The sequence below is a fragment of the Tursiops truncatus genome, chromosome 18 (genome assembly GCF_011762595.2).
Source record: "Tursiops truncatus isolate mTurTru1 chromosome 18, mTurTru1.mat.Y, whole genome shotgun sequence".
NCBI classification, from domain to species: Eukaryota; Metazoa; Chordata; class Mammalia; order Artiodactyla; family Delphinidae; genus Tursiops; species Tursiops truncatus.
In genome coordinates this window covers 7,181,482-7,203,881 of record NC_047051.1, presented here as the reverse complement: position 1 = coordinate 7,203,881, position 22,400 = coordinate 7,181,482, and the positions used below count along the sequence as shown (strand labels likewise).

General features: G+C 45.7%; 1 long non-coding RNA gene across 1 annotated transcript in view; it reads left to right on the top strand.

The window, feature by feature from the left end:
• Positions 1-22,400, top strand: part of LOC109550247 (uncharacterized) — an 85,619-nt gene that overhangs the window by 6,180 nt on the left and 57,039 nt on the right. The window contains exon 2 of the long non-coding RNA XR_002176690.3: positions 50-22,359. This is a non-coding gene — a long non-coding RNA (uncharacterized lncRNA). The remainder of the gene's footprint in view (positions 1-49; positions 22,360-22,400) is intronic.

Genomic DNA, 22,400 nt, shown 5'->3' with positions numbered 1-22,400 from the left:
ACGCACAACATAAAAGTTGAGAATTATGTGTTTTTTTTTTTAATTGTAGTTGATTTCCAGCGTTGTGTTGAGAATTCTGCTTTACCTGGTGGCCTTACTGAGGACTGTAGCCCGGGATGGCAGCCTCTCAGCTCTGAGGGACTGTTCCAGAGAAGTAAGGGAGGGGCCAGGACATTTCATGCCTCCTGGTGCAGCCATGTGGGCGCCTCATCCTGGGATGCCTTCCTTCACTTCGTCTCTCGAGTCGTACTTGTCCTTCATATCCAGTCATCTTCCAGTCAGCAGCTGTCCCTGACCCAACCCTCTGAGTGAGATGCCCCCTCCATGCCACTGTAATACCCTGGGCTTCCCGTGGTGGGCATCCACACCATGCGAGGCCTCTTTACTACCATCTACCTTTCCTATTAAACTATATTCTTTCATTCTGGCTTAGATAGTGGGGGATCAATATATTTGTTGAAAAAACGAATGACTCTTTCTTTCTGACAGCAGAGCCTGTTTGGGAAACAATTCAAGTCAGAAGATCACTTAGTGAATATAAAAGGCCTAGGATGGGCTGAGCCAGAAATGCCCCCGATCCGTGTCTGAAGACACTACCCCGTCCCATAGCCATTGCTGCTCTGCTGGGTTGTTCTAGGTTCTCCACACTCTCCATTTTTCAATGCTGTGAGCTCTGCTGGTATCAAAAGGGCCCCTGAGTAGGTGCTAATGTCTTTGACTTTAAACTTGGCCATGACTGCAGGAAGAAAGCAGCTCAAGAAGGCTCTCGTCTCTTCTTTTGAAGAAGAGACGCTGTTTCTCAGCTTGGGACTGTGAGTCGGGCTGGACCAGCTCTGTGTGATGTTCCACCCGCACGTTCTCCCATGGCTGCCTCTGGGCCCCAGCAGTGCTCTCTGCCTGGTTTCTGAAGGGCTGTAGGAGTGCGTCTGTGTTAGTGGCTGCGTAGGACATGGCCATGATGAGGAGGATTTTCCCCTTGGAGGCAGCTGTGCATGCAAGCAAAGGAGATGGCCTCCATCACCCGAGAGGAAGGAAATGGAAATGCTCTCTGCTCAGACTGTTCCCTCACTGCTCACCGCACCAAAATTCCACCGTCAAACCCCAGTACCCTGCGGAGGGGCGTGTAGAACCACGAATCTCTTAACCTCTCCTGACACATTAGCACTAATTAGTTGTTCAAGGATAGGTTTATTTTGACCATGTAGAAAGGCTCCTGAAAGATCTGTAAGCACAGGGAAGGTGGATCTCTCTGGGCAGTGTGAGAATCTCAGCTTGGACCATGGTCATTCTCTTGGCCACGCTGAAGGCCTCAGCCAGGCTCCAGCTGTGTCGTCTTCTCCTCCAGTTTTGATGGATATTACTCACGACCTTCTGAGCTCTAATCAAGTGTAAATACCTTAAACTGCCGTCGAGAGCCTTGGGGGCAACGGTCAGGTGTGATCAGGGACTTTTAGTGGATCAGCTCCCCCAGCTCCCCGTGTCCCCTGTTCCCATCCCCCCAGGTCCCTGAGCTTCTGGGGGACACGGCCACTTCCTTTTCACTTCTCTGTTCCTCACAGCATTCAACTCAGTTATTTGGCATTTAGGTGTCCATGTGTGTTTGCAAACTGAATTGAATGCAGCAACACGGATTGTGTTAGCTGGGTGAACCATCACCCTCACCTTCCCCCAGAGATATGGGAAGTTGGGTAAGTTTCATATTTAAGTTAGAGTGTCTGTCAGTGGTGGGCCCACAAGAAGGGCTACATGGCCTGGAATTTTCCAGACAGCTTTGGATTGAAATAATCTATCTTGCTCTCTGCCTGAGTAAACTATACAGATCTTACACCAGAAGTTCCTAATTTGGGACTTGGAAAATATGACTGCTGTATCTGTGGGATATCCAGAATAACAATAATAATAATGGCACCCAATAAACCAAACGTTTGTTAATGACAAGCACAGAGCTAAGTAAGCACTCTTGCTTGACAACCGAACGAGGCCGGTAGGTGGGACAGGATAAGGTAGTATCTTTATTTATGGCTTCGTCATCCATACGTTTTTTCCTAATGACTTTTCTGCCTACATGAGGTCTGACTTGATGAAGGAGGCAGGAGGGGCCAGGCTTGCTGGAGAGTCGCAGCAGAAGGCTCCCGTTCCCGACCCACTGGCAGGTTTACGGATGACTCACGGCGATGGTCAGTTGTCAATACAGACAGTCTTGGCTATGCTAACCACCAGCTTAACTTCTTCCAAGGAGGCCTGTGGCTTTTCACATGAGGGCTATCCTTTTCAAGCAGCTCAAAAGACCCTGTTTACTTAGAATTATTAAGTACAGTCTTTATAGAAGGATAGAATATTGTTTATGGTTTCTGGTAACATGCACTGTTCTATTGTATGTTAAGTCATAAAGCCAAGGCAGAGAGCGCTTAAAACATGCAGTCGACAATCTCTGCTCTCATGCTTCCTGGGATCTGCTTCCCTCGTGTCCTTTGAAGCCCAGCTTCTGTGCTAACACTCCATCAGGTATTTCCCAAAACCTTCCACAAAATCTGTCTATTAATAGGTAAGAGAAAATTTACAGTGTGGGCAAGAAAATTTATCTTAAATCTTTTTTTTTTTTTTTTTTGGCTGCGTTGGGTCTTCGTTGCTGAGTGCGGGCTTTCTCTAGTTGCAGCGAGCGGGGGCTACTCTTCGTTGCCATGCGCAGGCTTCTCATTGCGGTGGCTTCTCTTGTCGTGGAGCATGGGCTCTAGGCACGTGGGCTCAGTAGTCACAGCACGCAGGCTCAGTAGTTGTGGCGCACAGGCTTAGTTGCTCCGCAGCAACTAAGGGAATCTTCCCGGGCCAGGGATCGAACCTGTGTCCCCTGCATTGGCAGGTGGATTCTTAACCACTCTGCCACCAGGGAAGTTGCTATCTTAAATCTATAACGTTTTCCACTGGAGGGGTTGGGCGGGTGGAGCTTAATCCTTACTCTTCCTTCTTATATGCTACCATTTCTCTTGCTAGCAAATCAGATCAGTGGGCTGAAGGGGCTGCGGGAGGTGAGGATGGCCTGATGAAGGGGAGTTCTCAACCTCTAAGGACTGTTGACAATGTAGAACCAAGGTTAAAGGACAAGAGAGAGCGCATCACAGCCCCTGTGTCCACTTTTTTACTCCATCTCCTTGGACATCAAAAGGGATGGATGTGGGTAATTCTCACAGATTCTGCTGATACACAGGACACAACTTCCAGGACAAAGATTGTCTGAGATCACCTGAAACTCCAAAAAATGTTTAGGTGATACTCTGATACTATTTTTAAAAATTATTTCTATTGTGGTAAAATATACATCACAGAAAATTTAACATTCTGCAGTGTACAGCTCAGTGGCAGTGAGTACATTCACACTGCTGTAAGTCACCACTGTCCCTCTCCAGGACTTTTTCATCTTCCTAAACTGAAACTCTGCACACATTAAACACTAACTCACCATTTCCCCCCTTCCCCCAGCCCCTGGCAGCCGCCATTCTACTTTCTGTTTCTATGAATTTGACTCTTAAGTAACTCCTATGAGTGGAATTGTATTTGTCCTTTTGTGACTGGCGTATTTCACTTAGCATAATGTTCTGAAGGTTCATCCTTGTTTAGTATGTGACAGGATTTCCTTTTTGAAGGCTGAATAATATTCCATTGTATATGTATACCACATTTTTTCATCTATGGACATGTGGGTTGCTTCCACCTTTTAACTCTTGTGAATAATGCTGCTACAAACATGGGTGTGCAAATAATGTGTTTGAGTCCTTGCTTTCAGTTCTTGTGGGTGTATACCCAGAAGTGGGTTTGCTGGATCATATGGTAATTCTAGGGTTAATTTTTTTTGGAACTGCCATATTGTTTTCCACAGTGGCTGCACTGTCGTGACACTATTCGAAGTACAGGAATTTGCAGGAGGTGAGCCTGGAGAGGACATGAGTTTTACTCTTTGATTTTCCAAGGACTTGCTGACGCTGGGGGTGTTACCATGTTTCTGCCCTAGGTTCCCTGTCTGCAGAAGGAAGATGGCCGCTACTCTTCCTCTCGGGAAAACCAGGAAGTGGTGTTGGGAACCACTATGGGAAGTGTTGTTGAGATAGACTGGGAGAAGAAATGTGGTTTAAAATACCCTGAGTTCCCAGGCCCAGAGCCTGTGTCCTCTTGTCTTCTGCTGCACAGGTCAGGGTTGGGTGGCTAAGGTCTGACATCTGTACTGCTTATCAGACATGGATATCAAGGACCTTCTCTGAGGTGATGCAGACAATTGCACCTGCATTTCTGACTTTTGTTTAAGCTTGCCATCTTCCTTTTCCTTTGTTGTGGCATACAGTTGCCCCTTCGTATTCGTGGGGGATTGGTTCCAGGACGCCAAGAATACCAAAATCTTATATAAAATGGTGAAGTATTTTCATATAACCTACACATATCATCCTGTATACTTTACATCATCTCTAGATTACTTATAATACCTAATACAATGTAAATAGTTGTGAATGCTATGTAAATAGTTGCTGGTGTGCGGCAGATTCAACTTTTGCTTTTTGGAACTTTCTGGAAAATTCTGTTTGTGTGTGAATATTTTGGATACACAGTTGGTTAAATCCAAGGATGCGGAACCTGCAGATATGGAGGGCTGACTGTACAGTTCTAGAGAAGAGAGTGTTTACTGAGTGTCCATCAGAATCCAATCAGGATCTCATTAAGAATGCAATAGCTCATCTTTTCCCTCAGTTTCTCACTCCTATTCCCTGGCCAGTTCTTTTTCTGGATGTCAGAGCAGTTTCAGAACACACTTTCGCTCTCTGATCCACATCAGATCTGACAAGTTGGGAGGCTCATACCCACCCCTCATGGAGGAATACCAGCAGTATTGGCATCCTGTCCTTTGGAAGCCTGCCCGAAGCCGCACCTTGGCCCCCTGGCACTCCAGACCCGCTGGCCTCGCAGGCAGCTCCTGCCAGAGTTGCTCAGGTGTCCTCTGAAGGAGGGCTGTCTCTCCGGGCAATGCTTTGATTACAGCTCATGGAGCGATCACTCCGCAGAAGCTCTGCTGTAGTTTGGTCCCGCTGCCAGCAGCAATGAGACGTCTGCACAGACTCTGGACCGTGCAGGGTGAGGAACAGGAGAGAAGGCTCCTCAGTGCCGACTGAGAAGGTGTCTGAGAAGCAGCATCCCACCAACCTGGCAGCAAAGATGTAGCTCTCATTTGCAAAGCATCAGCTGGCAAATTAGTTAGTCCTTAACGGCCAGCAGAGAAGGCGCCCTCGTGGTCGGAGCCCCGGCGGCACAGCAGGAGGAGGTCTCACAGGCCGGCCCCCTCCCCCCGCTCCAGGCCGGAGCTGGCCTCCTGGGCTTGGCCTGTTGGAGATAACTCTGCCTTACTGGGGCCCGGCTCCAGGCAGCAGGGAGCTGTCTCCCTTGCTCGCTCCGGCTTCCTCAGCACCTGGAACTGCGCCAGGCGGAGGAGTCACTCCGTCAACATTCGTGGAGTTCGTGGATCCGTAGCTGAAACCCGGCCTGAGCTGGGAAGGGCTCGCTCGCCTCTTGTTCTAGAACAGGCGCTGGTGGGAAAGTGACTGTGGTTCTGCTTTGCAGTTCCATCCAGAGGAGGCCCTGGGCTGTACAGAACCAAGGTTATTGTTCCTCCCCTATCTTTCTCCTGTAATTGAGTCATCACTGAAGCCTGTGCTAGAGACAAGAGAAAGCAGAATGAGCACAGTAAGGGCGGCACCTTCCGGGCGGGGGAGGGGGGCCATTTGGAGGCAAATCTGCATATGTTTGCCTACACACATCTACACCGAACCTGCAAAGGGACGCCCGGCTCTTTTCACCTATAAAAGACTAATCCTTCTGCTCTCTCCTTTGCAGGATGTGCTGAATCAAAATTGAACTGCTAAGGTTCTAGAAATCTTCGGGGGAAAACACGGGATGAACGTGTCATTTAAATTTTAAATTTTCAAATGTCATTTTTAGTTCCCATTTTTTATAAATAGAGAAGAGCACATTTTGAAGACTTCCCAGGGAGGGAGAAAGGCAAATAGTCCTAAGTCTTCAGCCGAGAGGGGTGTTGGGTCTCCTCTTTGCTGCGTTATCTGTGTGCTTGCAGCCGTCCCATTTTATCCCAGCAAGAGGGCGAACGCGGCTTGAAGAAATTGGGTGTCTTCCTTCTCCGGGATCATCATACATTTTCCGAGGGGAAAATGGACTCTCACTTTGGAAAACATAAAACCGCGTTTGTTCTGTGTTCTTTGGGAAACGCCTCCCTGCGCCGCGGCGGAGCGAGGCCAGGCTGCGAGAGCTGCGAGCCCAGCGGGGCCGCGCGTTGTGTAACCCGCCCGGGAATCACGTTGCCCACGTTGCCCCGATGAGCTCCCCAGGCTTTTCGTGCAGTAATAAGCTTGATCTTTTTATTCAGCTACAAGGAACAACCACAGCCGGCTCCAAGTCACGTGTCCTGGTCACGTGGTGCCGAGACACAGAAACCGGCTGGCAATCATTAGCTAATGCTTACTCCCGGGGAGAAAATGAAGGTTTTAAAGGCACGAACTCTCTTTTTATAAAAACAACCAGGCCTGCAATCGAAGGTAGACAGGGTGGGTGGGGTGACTTTCTCTTGCGAAGTGCTTTCCAAGGAAAGGAAAAGCGCCAACAAATACTCCGTTGGCTTTACTCTGCTCGCAGGAATTTACAAACTCGCCCAGCGTAGCCCCCTTTTCCAAACAGGGAGGAGCGGCGGCTGCAGCTGCCGGGCCCCGAGCGGCGGGAGGCGCAGGCGGATTGGGCGCTGGCCCCGCGCTCGGGAGGTGGAGGACTGCGTTCTCCAGGAGCGGAAAGCCCCGTTTTCTCTTCCTTAGGACATTCGTGCTTCTGGGGGGTGGGGTTCGGGGAGGGGCGAAGGGTGGGGAAAGGCACGGGGAGCCCGTGGGCGCTTCTGGAGTTTTCATTAAAATGAAAGCCCGCATCCAGAGTGTGGCTCCTTTAAATCTTCCTGTGGTGAGAACGCAGGCTGCAAGCGCTCTGCCTACCTGAATGTTTCCTTGTTCAGTCGTTTGAATTTAGAAAGAAGTTCTTTCACTTTCTGGAACTTGTATAGTGTTACTTTGTGCTTTCAAAAACTGTAATTATCAAGCTGAGTTTCTTTGATTTTAGTGTAGAGGCGACAATAGTGGGAGTGAATAAGGAGTTTAGAATCTTGGCTGGAGGGAAAGGATAGCTAAATACAGATTAAAGGCCCGAGCAGAAACTGACAACGCTTTTTTTTTAAAACCTACATGTGTTTCATTTCACATTATACATAAAGTACTTTCCAAAACACTGTGCAGTACAGACTCAGCCTTAGAAGAAAACCTCCTGGTGTGGTCTGGACCCTTATATTCATGTTTTATTTAACTCTCTTCGGAAAGAACAAATACCCAAAGAATGTCCAACTTTCTAGGTTCACTGTATCACTGAAATGTAATTATTTCAGGAAATTTAGATAGGGAGTTTAGTTGTCTTCCTCTTCACCTTTGCCCCACTTTACCCTCTTGGAAAAGATAAAAATGTGTGACCTAAAGGGGTGGATCCAGGTTTTGTAAGGCCTGAAGCTTTTACAATTTGGGAACCCTTTTGAAGAGAATAGAAAATGACAGAGAAAACTAGGTATCAAAGTATCACAGAATTCAGAAGAATACTTATTACTTGCTTGACAAACCTCTAAAATCCTTTTAACCTGCATTTTGGGGTGCATCTTGTTTGACGGTCTCGTGTTCTTGAAGGGAGAGAACTTTCTTGAGCACTTAATCAGTTTTACGTGTGCCTACAATTGTACAGGTTTGATGGTCGGAATACTCTTCTCCTGACTAGCTTCGGGCTGGTCTCTTCTGGCTCTACTTCTCATCTTGTTTCTCCTCCCCAACCACAATATTGCTGTTGCCAAACCCTGCAGGACACACTCGTATTGTGATACGACCTCTGGATCGGAGCCTTCCCATCTCCATGCCGGGGAGTCGGCACAGTGGGCCATAGGCACACTTCTGGAAACCTTCCCTACTCCAGAACAGCCTTCAGTAACTTAACTATAAATATAGTTTGTAAATTTATAAATCTGTCTTAAGCCAAAGTAAAGGTATGTTTAGCTCAGATTCCTCTTTGCCAGACCCAGAATGTCCGTGGCCACTCCACAGTCACCCAAAAGGAGGAGAAATATGGCCAAAGAGAAGTCAGAGGAGAAAGAGGCAGTGATCTTAGGAAATTAAGGTCATACTGTCGTACCACTGCCAAGTTTACAGAAGCAAATGGCCGTGAATGTGTGGCTGCGCCTCCTGCCTGGGCCCCCACAAGGGGCGGGGAAGTGAGAGTCCTGAAGTTTCATTTCATTAGCTTGGGGCTAAATCTTCTTCTGGGTACACGGTAAGCGTATCTCTGGGAGTCATTTTCTGGGTCCTAGATTCAAAAATACTTGTTTGAGGCAAGCTTGCTTATCTGGATGTCTTGCATGGAATGATTCATCAAGGTAAATTCCATTTAATAAAAAGCCTCGGGACTTCCCTCGTGGTCCAGTGGTTAAGAAGCCGTCTCGCAATGCAGGGGTCACCGGTTCGATCGCTGGTTGGGGAACTAAGATCCCACATGCCGGGGCAATTAAGCCCACGCACCTCAACGAAGAGCCCACACGCCGCAATGAAAGATCCCACATGTTGCAACTAAGACCCGACGCAGGCAAAAATAAATAAATGAATATGTATATATAAAAAAAGAAGGAGCCGCCGTTGGGCTCTGACTCAGCCCCTCGCAGGGTCCCTCCTCCCAGCCACACTCAGGGAAAACCAGTCTCCTTCCCATGTGCCAGTGCAGGGAGCAGGTGGGGTGGGCAGGGCACTCCGCCTGTGCTCTGCACCCAGCACCACCACGTGCTTTGCTCCCCACGTCACACCTTGCTCCTCCGGGGGACCCTGCGAGGTGGCTGATAATTAGTCCTGCTCGCAGATGAGAGACCCAGGAGGCTCAGAGAGTTTCCTGGCCGCGTCACATGGCAAGAGCATTTCAAGGTTGGAACTCAAAGCCAGGTCTGTCTGACTCCCCAGGCTGGTTCCTCCCTGGCAGAACTCTGACCTTAAACTTCTCAAGGAGTGAGTGTAACATACGTCTTGTTTTAGTTCCTTCAGTGGAGCTGTGTTTGCAGCGGTATCCGGCTATAGCTCCCCCTTCACCTGCCTCCCCTCTTGCAGAACGTGATCTCCTGGCCTGCTCACATAGTTAGGGACCAGGCCTCCTAACCAGGCCTCAGGGCCTCCTCTCCTCCTCTGACGGTAACGTTCTTCTCTGGCGTCGCCTGCCAAGGCCCCTGAAGCCTTATTGATGCCACACCTCTCTCTCCCATGGGTCCCCCTGAGATACGCCGCCGCACGGCGGAGAGTCACCTGGCGAATCGTTTGTTCAGCTCATCCGGACAGTATTTTGAATTTGGAGCAGCTTGGCAGCATGTTGTTTATGGGGGAGAGGTAGCTGTGGGTTCAGACAGTCTGTAAATGCGCTCATTAGCCGGATGGGAGGAGCCCCAGAGTGAGTGGCACATGCCCCTCCCACCCTCCCAGTGAGCTGTTGTCTGACCCAGCTTCCTGACCGAGGTAGCAGTGACCCTTCGTCCTTGCCCAGCTGGACGACAGCTCGGAGCATTGCTGCTCCTTTAGCGCGGGCTTCTCAACCTCAAGACCATTGTCATTTAGGGCTGGACGGGGGTGAGGGAGTGGGGACCCGCCCTGTGCTCTGTGGGATGATTACTCCCCTCGTGGCTGCACCCTGCAGTGCCCACCCCCCAGCAGACACCCAGTTGTGACAATCAAAACTACCTCCCGACGTTGCCAAATGTCCCCTGGGGGCCACATCGCCCCTGGTTGAGGGCCGCTTCCTGAGCCCCGTCAGCAGACAGCTGCCATTGGCTTCCAGTTGTGTGGATTCTTAAGGCGTGGGGTCAGGCCATGCAGGGAGGCGACCACAGTGGGAGTGTTCTGAGGTTGGCCTGGGGCTCACAGGCCAGCTCCCCGGATGGGGGTGTTGTGAGCGGAAGGGTCGTACCTCTGATGAGAGGAGCACACTCATTTCTCCACAGTTGTTTGTTTGTTTTTGTTTTTTTAAATTCTGTCACCATGTCTATAATGCATGATGCATATTAGTGCTATTGGTGTACTGAAGAGACTGTGATTCTTGTTTTTTTTTTTTGTGGCTGCACCTCGTGGCATCTTAGTTTCCCAACCAAGGAGTGAACCTGGGGCCCCTGCATCTGAGGTGGTTACCCGAAGAGTTTAGCTTGGTGGTTAAGAGTTCTGCAGTCAGAGACCCAGGTTTGAGTCCCACCGTTGCCCCTACTTAGCTGTGTGACTTCGGACAAGTTCCTTTACCTGTCGTTGCCTCCGTTTCCTTGTTTGTGATCTGGGAACCATAGCATCTACATTGTGGAGTGGCTCTCGGAATTCAATGAGGCAATGTGTGTGCTCGACACATAGTAAGCGACTAAACAAGGTAACCCTTTTTCAAATTTCTGAACCAATCTCTGATTTTTTAAAAATTATGTAGATAAGTAGATTTGTGCCCAAACCTTCCACATAATTGTGTCAACCCCCCGCTATGTGGATTCTGGAAACCGTGTACCAAGCATCAGCTTTAGAATCTCCTTGTTCTTTGTGGGAGGTGCAGATGCTCTCTCCATGGTTACAGCAAAGCTGTGCTCTCCTGAGAAATCTCTGCTCACCACCAGTGACCAGGGTCAGGGTCTTGGCCACAAGCACCTTGGTTTGCAGCGTGCTTGCTCTGCTCACGCGGAGCCTCAGGTATTTTACAGACATTTTTAAGCCTATGTCATGTCCATGAGGGGTTTACGAATATACATTACAAAAAAGAGATCATTAAAAAAAAATGGAAACAGTGAAAAAAATCCTGACTGTCGGCCTTGTGTATGGACTGAGTCATTCAATGTCAGGCAAGGTTCTAAAAGACAAGGGTAACTGTGTAACGTCTGAAGCTGCCTCCTCTCAACAGTCAACAGTAATCAGCAAGAGACGGGACAAGTGATAGACAAAACCCAAAGGATCTGAAGCGTCCTGGCTTGGAGGCTCCACATCAACAGGCTCCCTCAGGAGCATGCCAGGAGTTTGCCTGAAGACTCGGAGTGATGAAGCATTGGCCCCAAGCCATGGACATTTCCTCCATACAAGGCCCTTCTGAATTTGCCCGACTTCAAAGTGCATGGGGTGGTGGCTGTGAAACTGCTGGGGAGATCCTTACAGTATTTGCAGATGGGGTCTCTCTCAGTGCACTTCCAGTGTAGAGAACACTGATTTGCTGGGGAGAATGTGCTTGAGAGGACAGACACCGGCTCAGAGGAGGAGCATAGGCTTGGCTTTGAAACACTCCTGTTCAGTGGAAGTAAATCTGAGGGCTGCAAACATAAACCCCTCCCAGGCAACTGGAAGGACACAGTGCTCTTAAGAAAGGCTTTCAGGACTTAACCTGCTCTTCTATATGGAGGAGCTTGTGAACATGAAGAGTCTTGCTACCACCTGGCAAGGCTGCTTAGTTATTTCCCCACAAACGTGAAATGGAAACTCAGATCTGTAAACATAGAGATGGTTTTTTAAGTTCTGAGGGCATAAACAGGTCCAACCTACCCTCTATCATTCTGTAATCTTTTGGACGTGGTGAAAGGGTAGCTTCCTTAGAGATCTGAGCGCCACAGAGCCGGAGCTGAAAGCAGCTTAAAAGAGCACAGAAGGCACCTTCCATCCCAGAGGCTCTTCGCTTCCCCTTCCTCTTCCTTCTTCTGGTCCAGCAAAGTCCAAGGCCTGGGAATTGTAGCCAAGCCTATGGCTGATGTATAATAGAAAAATGGGCAAGAGGACCAGCCAGGCAGCTGGCTGGACACCGACTCACACGTCTGTTAGGGCTGAGCTCTGGCGTGGTTTATGAGTCTACGTCATTACTGATAAACCTCAGCGGTCAGCTGGGCCAGGTCAGCTTAGGATGTAAAGTGACGCTTTAACATAGTACGTACTTAAAAAAACAGCACCTTTTATTTTGCAATAATTTTAGACTCACGGAAAAGTGAAAATAGTAAGAGGATTTTCATATATCCCTCACCCAGCTTTCCCTAATGTTTACATCTTACATAATCATAGTACAATTATCAAAACCAAGACATTAACTTTGGTTTAATACTATTAACTGTAGGTTTATTTGGAGTTCATCAGTTTTTCCACTGATGCCCCTTTTCTGTCCCAGGATCCAATCCAGGATCCCACGTTACATTTAGATGTTACTTCTGCTTAGTTTTTCCCAATCTGTGACAGTTCCTCAGTCTTTACCTGATCATTTTCATGAATTTGTCACTATTGAAGAATACCAGTCCGTTCTTTTGTAGAACATAACGGAACCTCCGTTCGGGTTGGTTTGTCTGTTGATTTCTCATGATGAATTCTTAGCAAGGATGCGACAGAAGGAACGTGCCCTTCTCAGTGTATCCTGTCAAGGGATTCGTGATGTTGATAATTCTTATTACTGGTGGTGTTTACCTTCCTCATTTGCCTAAGAGACTGGGTAAAGTTACTATTTTTCCTTTTTTAGTTAATAAATATCTCGGGGGGAGATACTGTTAGATTATGCAAATATCCCGTTTCTCTTCAAGCTGTTGTTCACTAATTGTAGCATTCATTGGTGACTCTTGCCTGTATCAGTTATTACTGTGGTTTTCTAATGGTGATTTTATATTTTCCTCATTTCTTCTACATTTGTTAATTGGAATTCTTCTGTAAGGAAGAGCTGCCTCTTCTCCCCCTGTGTATGTATGTATATACATTAGAATGGACTCGTGGGTATTTATTTTATCCTATGGGCGCTAATCTAATTATACCGTCATTTATATTATATTTTGAATTGTTCCAGTTTTGGCCATTGCGAACACTTTCAGGTTGGTTTCTGTGTTATTTCAGTCCGTCCTTCCATCCTTTTTTGAACACTTTCTTACCTTCTGACCTCACAAGATACTCCAGGTTCATTTATGTTCGCTTTCCCAGCTGCATCTACCACTTCTCCAAGGACCCCTGGTTCCCTTTAATAAATCATCGTCTCTAGAGACCAACATCCAGGCACTAGGTGTGCTCACTGTTATTGTGGTGTCATTGCTTCTAGGTCTTCACAGGAGCCGGGGCTAGGAAATGTATGTATGTCTAATGACCCATGTATATACGCATATTTCTTTCCTTCTTTATCAATCTGTATACATACTTAAATCACAACTTAAATCGCATGAGTTCATATGATACCTCTGATTCTAACCCAGCACCACAAAGTTCATTCCAACCTTCCCCCCTTTCCCTATTTGTAACTTCTTTCTCTGACAATGAGAAACCTGGCTCTCATGATCTACACGGTATTTACTGTGTTGTGCAACCCTAGTGTGCACATGAAGTAATTTGAGAAGTGCTAGCCCATCCCCCCTGAAAAGCAGATCTACTGCCTGCAGTAGGTATTACATTTGTATAGAGTGCTTTTTGTCTTAAACCTGACAGTATCCTGTTAAATACCGTTTTCAAAGCTCCAAAAGTTCTTTTCTTTCACCCCTTTCCGTGGTTATGTTATTCATTGGTGACACTTAAGTTAATTTGTTACGGCTTCAATTTTTGTGGGGTCACTCCCACATCCTGGTTTTTTTTTTTTTTTTTTTTAATTTACACGTAGCAAATTTCACTCTTTGTGGTGTACATACAGGTCTAGGGATTTTGACAAACGCATAGAGCTGTGTATCTACCACTACAGTTACGATGCGGAATAATTCTATCACAAAAATGCCCTCATGCTTCCTCTTTATGGTCAGTCCCTCCCTGTACCTTGTCTCCTAGTGATCTCTGAACTGTTTTCTGTCCCTATAGTGTGGCCTTTTCCAGGATGTTCAATAAAGGGAACCATGTAATACTCTTTTGCATCGGGCTTATTTCATTTAGCAAAATGCATCTGAGTCATCCATTCTATTGCATGAATCAAGAATTTGTTCCTTTTTATTGCTGAATGATATTCCATTTTCTGGCACTCCAGGCTATTGGTGCCATGACTGTCACACTGCCTTGAGTCAAAGCTGGATATTCCAGAGGAAAGAATGATGCTTACACTGTTGGTTTAGTGGTACTTTGGATTCTAGTCTTCTTTGTCAGTCTGCCTGTTACTGTTTACTTTTCAGATTCCTCTAACAGCTGCTGTGTCATTCTGTCCAGGTTTTATAAGGGCAATCCACAGGAGAGTCTGGGTGGAGGATCCGTTTGGCGTCTTACCTAGAACTGGACCCTCTCTGTCCATTGTCTTTTTCCTTTTAAAAGCCTGAGGTCAGTGTGTTTCCTGATCCTTGTATTTGGCCTATTTTATCTTTATGGAAACCCGTAGGATCTTGTTTGATCCCAGTGGTCTCCAGTGTTTAGAAATTTCCCAGCGATGTTCGTTGGTCTGTGTTCATCCATTGTGTTGGGTACTTGGTAGACACTTTCATTCTGGAATCTCCTGTACTTCTGTTCCGGGAGAACTTCTTGAATAGTCTTGTTAACGATTTCCTCTTTTCTGTTTCTCTTGTCTCTCTTTCTGAGACTTTTTCTGTTATTTAAACATCACACTCACAGGACTCATCTCTATTTTTCTTTTCACTAGCATTTTCTGTCTTTTTGCTCTGGTTTCTGGGATACTTCCCACCAGCTTTTTTTTCCAGCCTCTCTATTTAATGTCATCTGTGCACTCATGTTTTTAATTCCCAGAGCTCTTTCTGCTGTTGTTCTCTACATGTCTCTTCTTTTAATAGCACTCTGTTCCTTTTGCATATCTCCTCTGTCAACTCTCTGAGGATATTAATTATTGGGGGGAAAGTTTTCTTCTCCCTGCATAAACTCCCAGTTGCTTTTTTTCCTCTTGTTTGTTTTCTATCTGTCTTCATGATAGAGTTAGAACCAAAAAACTAACTGGAAGCTCTGAGCTCCAGGCAGGATTTGTTGAGTGTGAGCTTCCCTGTGGGGCAAGCTGGCTGGGTGGACCATTTGTTGAGCATTCCCTAACTTCAGTATCTTGGGCCTGTTTTTCTTGGGCTGGTCAGATTCTCCATAGCGGAATTTTAGCCTCCTGCCTGGAAGCGTTAGACCTGACTGCCCGTGTTCTGGGAGCTAAGCTGGGGGAGGACGGAGGGAGGTCTCAGCACTCAGCGTTCGTTGTGTGTACAGTCATTTACCCTTCTTGGTTTTCAACTTCCCAGCCCACACACTTCTATCTTGCACTCTTAAGAGCGTGAAATCTCTCCACTCTGGTCGGATGGGGAAAAGCTGTCTCCCAGTGGTGCAGAGTGGGGAAAGCAGTCTAGAGATCTGTGTCTCCAGGGTTTTCACCCAGGCCTTTAGCCACCCTCTTTGTGTCCCCGTCTCCAGAGGCACCTGGTGCTGTTGGTTCCTGGGCTTCGTGAAGGTTCGGGAGTGTGAAATGAGTTCGTCCTTAGCTTTATCTGCTGCCAGCTCCAGGCCTGTCGATCCTTCATCGCTCACTCAGCCGCCTCCCAGCTTCTGTAATTTCCTTGCTGTTGTCTCTGCTCCTGTCCTGCCTGTCCTTGTGGATACGTCTTTAAGACCTCTCTTTACTATAGTTTTAGTGTGTTTTGGGAGGGAGCAAGTTAGATGTGTATATACTCTGGCATCCAAAAGTGGAAGTCTAGAATGTTGTTTTTTCTTTTTTCCTCGCCAAGATTTAAAATTTCTTTCTTTTTTTTTTACAGTCAGAAGGTCCTGGGAATTCCAAAATGCTACTTTAACAGTTTACTAATTAGCAATTATTTGCACAATTATTAGCAATTAGCAGTTATTAGCAGCTAGCCGCAATTAATCGGAACAAGTACAAATCATCTCTGCGGTCACAGAAACTTCTATTCCAGTGTTTTATAGAAGAAAGAATATAGGTTGGTACCCAGCCATCAAAAGTTCAAATCCCAACATGGTCACTTAATAACTCCTGTAGAATGTATTTTTTTAACAACAGAAATTATAACTCAAGGCTCAGATGGGACTCGGACACCATCTGGACTTTGCCAGGCCTCAGGTGGACATAGGACTTACCCAAAGCCACACAGAGCAGTTACTGAAGGGCAGCGTTAGAACCTGGCACCCAGGTTCTGTTTGTTCTAATACCACAGTGCCCCTTATTATCATTATCAAGTAACATTTAAAAAATACTTTTATTTTGAACTAAAGACTCCTAAAAAGTTGCAAAATAGTACAGAGAAGTCCCACGTACACTTCATTCAGCTTCCCCGACAATACAATTTTATATAACAACAGTCCATTGTCAAAACCAGGAGCCTCATGTTGGTACAATAATCGAGTCAGATGCAGACCTTTAAGTCACATTTTAAAGACACAAATGTGTATTCTGCTAAACAAGGCCAGAAAAAGACCTAGTCTTTTCGTATTAAGGAGCTTACATTCTAAATAGACATACAAAGATAGCTCACCAAATAACAACAGTCAAACACAATCCAAAATATATTTTAAGGCCTTTTTTTGGAAAAGTGAGAGGTGGTGGAGAAGCAAGAGGTGGGCTTTGAAATCAGACGAGTCTAGGGCTGAATTCAGCTTTGCTGCTTAAGATTTCCGTGTCCCTGGGCAAGGAGTTTCCTTAAACCTTTTGTTGATGTAAAAATGGTGAATATTACTATCTACTTCTTGCTATGGTGAGAATTAAATTCTATAATTATATTCTAGAACAGTGCTTGACACATAGCAGATAATAAATGGTCACCATAATAATTATCAATAAAATCATAATGCTTAATAATCATAATTCTCTAGTTGCCCACTTGATCTTAAGTCCAGCTCAAATACCGTATTAAGGTCTTCCTGCCTCTTAATTTACTCTGTGAGGGTTTAGGTAGAAATCAAAGAATCAGCAGCAGTTCCCTGTGAAGGAAGGTGGTCTGGAGAGGGCAAAATCAATCCCCCAAATTGGCGACACAGCTGGGTCCTCGGATCCTCCTGTTTCCACCTCAGCGTTGGAATAACGTATGGGAGGGTTGTCAAACATGTAACTAAATGAAGTAATTTACCTTTTCTTTTAAAAACATCTCTGGGGCTTCCCTGGTGGCGCAGTGGTTGAGAGTCCGCCTGCCGATGCGGGGGACACGGGTTCGTGCCCCGGTCCGGGAAGATCCCACATGCCGCGGAGCGGCTGGGCCCGTGAGCCATGGCCACTGAGCCTGTGCGTCCGGAGCCTGTGCTCCGCAACGGGAGAGGCCACAGCAGTGAGAGGCCCGCATACCGCAAAAGAAAACAAAACAAAAATAAACATCTCTGGAAAAGGGACTATGATTCTTTTGGGTGTAGTACAAGGTAGGGGTGCATATCTGACAGCCAAAAGGATGTTTATCTCTCACTCACGTTATCAGTTTACAGGTAATTCAACTCCAGCCCAAGGTAAGGTATTTGCTCCCCGATTCCACATACAAGTCCAAGGGTCTCACACCAAAGGGGACATTTTCATCACAGGTCCAGTAAAAATGCTTTGAGATCTAGAACCCCATGCAGATTCTAAATCGAACTTTATTAGCTCATCTGAACAAAAACACAGTTCAGTGTGTGAACTAGTGAGCCAGGGCTTTTCAAAGGCCCACGCTTGGGCCTCACTCGGCAGGTGGTTTTCCGCTGGGTATCCTGCTTCACACCACACCTGATCTCCCCACCTGCCTGAATTTCTGGCTTGAATTTCCTGCCCTTGGCATCTACAGAAAGGGGGGCTCACAAACGCAGCAGCTGCCAGTTTGGCCTCGCGGCCAGGAAGGCGCTTTGCCTGGAAATGTGGCCGTTTGTTCAAGTCGTAAAGTCACGATTTTCCTTTGGAGGTGGCGGTGTCTCTCCAGTTACCGGGGACTAATAGGCCTCAGACCAGACGAGACAGAAACCTCATGTGGGTCCATCCAGGCAGACTGATGGTAAGCCAGGACCTGAGATAAAGGGAAACCAACTTTGTGATCCTGTCTCTTTTCTCATTCCTACTGGATGTCACTGGAAGGGATAACTGCCAGGCCTTCCTTTATGTCTCCAACCCTGTCTCCCCCACCAACCCACCTCCCCAAAGATCACATTTCCTCCTGCCTCTTTATCTCTTGTCTGTCTGGGGTTTTTTTTAGAGGCTCAGGTACAGCTTTTGGTAGTTTAGTAGAATTGCTAATTCAAGAAAATCTCTCTTCTATGAATCATGCAAATCATATAACCAGAACATCCTAAAAGAAATTAGGCCATGTCTAAATGAACTGTGCGGTAAGTGTTGTAATATAAATGGAAACGTGGTTTATTATGGGCTGAATTGTGTCTTATTCCCCAATTCATATGTTGAAGCCCTGACCCCCAGAACCTCAGAACATGACTGTATTTGGAGACAGAGTGTTTAAAGAGGTGATTAAATTAAAATGAGACCATTAGGATGGGCTGTAATCACATATGACTCATGTCCTCATGAGAAGAAGTGACTAAGACACAGACATGCACATGTGCAGAGAGAAGACCCTGTGAGGACAAGGAAGAAGGTGGCATCTACAAGCCAAGGGGAGAGGCCTCAGAAAAAACCAACACTGCTGACGCCTTGACCTTGGACTTCTAGCCTCCAGACTGTAAGACAATACATTTCTGCTGTTTAAGCCACCAGGTCTGTGATGCTTTGTCATGGGGGCCCTAGCAGACCAATCCACAGTTTCATCATAGCTGCACTGTGATTTTTAATCAATCACTTCACAAAGGTTATTGTGAATAATCTTTTTTTTTAAAAAAATCACCATGTAAATTGAGGGACTTTTTGTTTTAATTTACTTTTCCTTTTTAACAGCTTAATCGAGGGATAATTAGCATACCCTAATCTATATATACTTTAAATGGACAGTATGATAAAATTTGACATCTATCTTCACTCATGAAAACATCACCACGATCAGGATAATGAACGTATCTGTCATCTTCAAAGTTTCCTCCAGCTCGTCTGTAATCTCTCTGCCCCTCCTGCTTCCCTCACTTCCAGGCCACCACTCAATCTTCTTTCTGTCACTGTAGATTAATTTGCCATTTCTAGAGTTTTATAGAAATGGAATCATATAGTATGCACTCTTTTTTGTGTAACTTCTTTCGCTATGTATAATGATTTGGACATTCATCCAGGTCGTTGTGTGTATCAATAGTTCATTCCTTTTTCATGACTCAGTAGTATTCCTTGGGATGGACACACCACAGTTTATCCATTTACCTGTGAAAGGACATGTTAAAGTTTGTTTACAGTTTCTTTCTAATAAAAAATAAGTTTTCATTTATTAATAGGAATATAAAGTGATGAAGTACCACATTGTCTTTACTTACTGCTTTATCCATGTTATTTTATTTTAAAAATATGAAAATAATAATAACTTTTCTGCTGATGATAAATTTCCCTATTTTTTTCCTATAAGGGTTTAATTTCTTAATGTTGGAGTATCCTAGAACGGGGGTTTCAAGAACATGATCTTGATTTTAGTTGATTCTTGACGATACCAAGTTATTATCTTCAACCATAATGGTTTTATCTCCTTTTTTCACCTGGTTTAATCAATTTTTTTGTTTATAATTTTTTGAGACTCTGAACAGAGCTGCTGTAAACATTTATGCACAAGTCTTTGTATGAACACATGCTTTTCTTTCTTTTGGGAAGATACATAGAAGTGGCCTGGTTGGCTTATATGGAAGGTGCGTTTAACTTTTTAAAAACTGCCAAACTTTTTCCAAAATGGCTGTACCATTTCGCATTGTCAACAGCAGTATATGAGAGTTCCAGTTTCTCTCCATCTTTGCCAATACTTAGTATAGTTGGTCTTTTTGATTTTAGCCTTTCTAATAGGTATGTAGTGGTATATCATTATGATATTAATTTGCATTTCCCTAATGATGTTGAGCATCGATCGCTGCCATTCATATATCTCCTTTTTAAAATTATTTATTTACCTATTTATTTTGGCTGCTCCGGGTCTCAGTTGCAGCATGTGGGATCTTCGTTGCGGCATGCGGACTCTTAGTTGTGGCATGTGTGCGGGATCTAGTTCCCTGACCAGGGATCGAACCTGGGCCCCCTGCACTGGGAGCACGGAGTCTTACCCACTGGACCACCAGTGAAGTCCCCATCATGTATCTCCTTTTAAATTATGTGTCCACTCAAATCTTTTGCCTATTTTTAAATTGCGTTGTTTGTTTTCTTCCTATTGAGTTTTGAGAGTTCATTATGTATTCTGGATACAGGTACAGATACATACTTTGCAAATATTTTCTGCAGTCTGTGATTTTTATTTTCATTCTCTCAGTAGTGTCATTCAAAGAGCAGAATTTAAAATTTTGATGAAATCCAATTTATCAATGTTTTCTTTTATGGAATGTGCTTTTGGTGTCATATCTAAGAAATGTTTGCGGAATCTTGTCACCAAAATTTTCTCCTATGTTTTCTTCAAAACATAGATTTAGGTTTTACATTTAGGTTTATGCCCATGTTAAGTTAATTTTTATATATGGTATGAGGTATGAATCAAAGTGCTTTTTTTTTTTTGCATATGGATGTTCAGTTGTTTCAGCATCTTTGTCATATATTAAGTTGTGTATTGGATAGTTCTACTGGGATATCTCATGGGTACCTCAGACGTCAAAACAAAACTTATCATCTTCCCTCTGGAATTCTCTGCCCCAACCAATGGCTCTACCAACCACACAGTAGCCCAAGCCAGAAACTGCCAGTAGAAAGACTCAGACTGTGGTTTTAAAACCCAGCTCTGCCTCTTACTAGACAGGAGACGTTTGAGCCTCCATTTCCCAACCTAAAAAGTGGAGGTAATAATTCTACTTCATAGGGTTGCTTTCAGAGCTAAAGGACAATGTTATTTGCTCAATAATATTATTTATTGTCGTCATCATCATCATCAGCTCTGGTTACCCCCTCCTTCTTTACAGTCACTGTTGTCTACTTACATTTCCACAAATGCATCATTCACCATCTTTTAGGTTTCTTTGATTCTGCTATACTTCTGCTGGAAGGTTTTCCTACATTCTAGACCAGTGATCACTAAAAGTGTCACCCAAGGGGGTGCAGGATGAAAACAGAAGTTTTGTTTTATGTTCATTTAAAAATCTCATCTGCTAAGGTCCTGTTTATATGTGTTTTATGATATATTAATAGAGTTTTTATAAAATTTAGGAATAAGTGTAACTATTGAGGGTAGATGTTCAAAAGTTTTGAGAAGGCTATATAATAAAAGAAGTTGGGAGATCACCATTTTTGACTGGGTGAAGTGAGTGTATTTTGTCCTTCTCCAGAACATCCTGCTGTTTGTTATAATTGATTGTGTTCCTTATGGACAACATGAGAGCAGGAACTGTGATTCAGTCCGGGTTAAGTTGCAGACAACAGACTCCACTCTAGTTGGTTTCAGCCAAAGTGGATTGACTGTAGGCTCTTGGCTTGTAGCACAGGGTCTTAAACTTTACATGCGTCAGAGTCACCAGAAAGGCTTGTTAAAGCCAAGATTACTGGGCCACACTGCCAGAGCTTCTGATTCAGCAGGTCTGGAGTGGGGCCCAAGAATTTGCATGTATAACTAGTTCCCAGTTACTGATGATACTGCTGGTCCAGTAATCTCCCTCTGAGAACCACTGGGTTACAGGATGGTGGCTGGAGAAGGAGGCTCCAGGCAGGGCGTCCAGGTCCAGCTCCCAGAGCCATGCTGCAGAACTGGCCTGGGCAGGTAGTTGCTGCCCGGGCCACACTGCCTCTGCTGCAGACAGGAAAGCTGCTGAACCAGGAAGCTGTGTTGGTGCTGCTCGGTACCCGTGAGGCTAGAGACTGACTAGACATTAGTGCCTTTGTCACCCCTGCTGGAGAAGCTCCAGAGCACGCCCACCTCTGTGCTTCCGGAGGGCAGCGTGGTGGCCACGAACAGTCTCACACTACATCCTGCACCTGGAGCAGGGAGTAAGCCTGGAAAAAGATGCTATTGTTCTTATAATTGACCTGGGAGGTTACTTACGGAAACCCCAGGGCAGGGGAGTTGGAAGATCTCTAGCGTTACAGACTTGAGTGCATAGGAAGTCTTGCTAGAAGGAGGTTGGAGTGGTTTCGAGTGAGGCAAGAGCAGTATTTTTCATCTTGGTTCAGGGCCTAACCCCTAGGACTTGGCACAGTAAATAACAGCTCCCTCCTCTCTCCTCCTCCCCTGGTCTGCCAGCCTCAGTCACCCCCCTACAGCGTGCTGCCGGGTCTTGGCTGGGGGTTTGCCTGACTCCTGGCTGGGGACTTCTCTCTGCCTTTTGCAGCAATGAGGTGGGCTCTTGGAACACGCTAGCTATCCAGGGGGAGCAGAG